This window comes from Fukomys damarensis, unplaced genomic scaffold (assembly GCF_012274545.1).
Source record: "Fukomys damarensis isolate Sample0158 unplaced genomic scaffold, DMR_v1.0_HiC HiC_scaffold_39, whole genome shotgun sequence".
Classification (NCBI taxonomy): Eukaryota; Metazoa; Chordata; class Mammalia; order Rodentia; family Bathyergidae; genus Fukomys; species Fukomys damarensis.
The window spans coordinates 204,054-206,440 of NW_022900951.1; positions in this window are offsets into that span (position 1 = coordinate 204,054).

A 2,387-nucleotide genomic window follows, 5' to 3' on the forward strand; every position below is an offset into this window, starting at 1 on the left:
TGTCATATATATATATATATATATATATATATATATATATATATATATATATATATATATATAGCGTGTGGTTTAACGCTATTCACACTTGGAGACAAACACGAGGTATAGCAGCATCTCTCTCTCAGATAAGGGAGCACCGCTGCATTCACTTTTGCGCAAAACTGAGAGTCACATCACTCTCAGCCAATCTGGATTGTATCAAGAGGAAGACGGACAGGATCCAGGGCTGACCAACTTGCCGAAGCCAAGTACCAGCTACAATGCTCTTGAAAAACAAGTCATCTGCACCCAACTCCGAACTGCCAAATCTGAAACTCTGTCTCAAAACAATATAAAATACATTTTGGGGATGTACCTCAAAGCAAAAGCCCTGAGTTCAATCCCCAGTACTGGAAAAATAAAACAGCTGGTTGACAGGCAAGTTGTAAGAAAGTCAGCTGTGAAGTAAACTCCCTCATCCTGAATTCCTCCAGTGTAAGATGAGGTCCCGCATCTCTGCAGCGGGCCAGGGCTGACTGGGACACTGCTCCTCCTTTCAGGGTAGTGTTAGGGTACTGTCCGCTGTTACTGAGACCCCAGATGGAAGGCTGTGATCTCTACCCATGGGAGATGCAGGCCATCTGTGCACGCTGTCCACTGGGGAGATCAGGAGCGTGGTCAGGACACTGTGTCACGTGGGAGCGTCCTTTCTCCTGTTGCCACGCTGTGCACCTGGTCTCAGCTGCTGAGGTCGCGGCCAAGCGTCTCCGCCTCCGATCTTTGTGACTTTTTCTGGCTACAAAAGTTGCAAAGACCTGGGGGACACCCCAAAAGCTGCAGGTGTAAGTAGGCCCCCATTCTGTTTGTCTCCAAAGAAGTCCTGATCCCCTTCAAATTTCTCAACATTTGGGAAGCGGCATGTCAAACCTATGACCTGTCACCTCCACCCAGGGACTCTGAAGGCTGTCAGGGATCCCTGTTTATGAGATCTTCCCTATGTGCTGATTGATGTAGGACGGGACTTTATTTGAAAGAAATGTGTATCAGGGAAAAGCACCAAGTAAATACTGCCAGCTTCTCGGTCAGCAGGCAAAGTGGGACTGTTCGTGTGGGAGAAACAAGCAGGAGTAGAAGACGGTGAGAGACGACGGTGAAGGATGTGGCAAGATCTGCTCCTGGAGAAGACGAGGTTTTCTCTGTGGTCAGCCTGTTCTTGGGGGACGGGAAAGGGAGAGCTTGGGGCTGGTGCCTTCGGAGAGTGGGTCCAAAAGGACAGCCCGCAGGGAGGAAAGGCGCTCCTTAAGAAATATTTTATTATGATAATTAGCTCAGCTAAATATTTTGAAGCCAAATGCCGTACATTTGGGAAGTGTGTTGCTTTTTTTGTTGAAAAGGTGTGTGTGTGTGCGCACACGACTGGGCTGTCTCTCCAAAAACTGTTGGGTTGAGGATTCTCCAGTCATTTTTATGCACAATGGGTTTGTGTTTGTTTTGGGGTTTTTGAGGGGGTGGTGTTTTGTTTGTTTTTTGAGATAGTGTCTTCCTTTGTACTTCAGGATGGTCCTGAACTCACTATGCAGCCCAGGTTACCCTGAAACTGGCAAGGATCCTCTGGCTGGGATTACACCGTGCCCACCACGCCGTGACCTTGTTTGTTTTTGTTACCGGGGATCGGGGATCGAACACAGGACCCTGACCTTGAGAGGCAGGGGGCGGCATCACTCAGCTGAAGCCCTGCCCCCACCCTTTAAAAATTTTTGGTGCAAGAAATCTAACTCGGGACCTTGTGCTTGCCGGGCAGGCTGTGGGATGCTGAGCTGAATCCATGGTACGCACATGTACATTGTTAAATGGAACAAGTAGTCTTGCTTCGGTCTCATCTTTACTCTTTTGCAGAACATCGCTATCATTTAACTCTCGTTTCTCTATCTATATAAGAACTGTATTCCTTTTTGAGGGGGCCATATATTCACATTCCTGAGTGAAAATGAGTAGATGGAGGCAGTGTGAAATCTTCGCAGCGAAGCCTGCCGCCTCCGCCCCACGTACCGACCGTCACACAGCCCGCCCTCCCTCTGTCCACCGCGTGCCGTCCCGTCCCGCACTCACGATGTTTCCGCACATCAGGGGATCGATTCTCCCGCAGGACGCCGACCATGACCCTCTGAGCACACGAGGGACCCGGTTCCCAGGAAGGGCACACGGCGTCCACGCATAAAGCGGGGCAGCTCGGGAAAGCCAGGAGGAAACGGCTGAAACGCAGTTCTTGGGAGGGAGCTGAGGCGAGAGTCCCGTCCCGGGAGACCCTGGGTCCCAGTCTATCCCGGGAGCTCCACCCACCCGGGCAGGAGCTCCCTTCTCTCCTCTACCTGGGCGGAGGGGAGGGGCCCGGTGCAGGAGCCAAT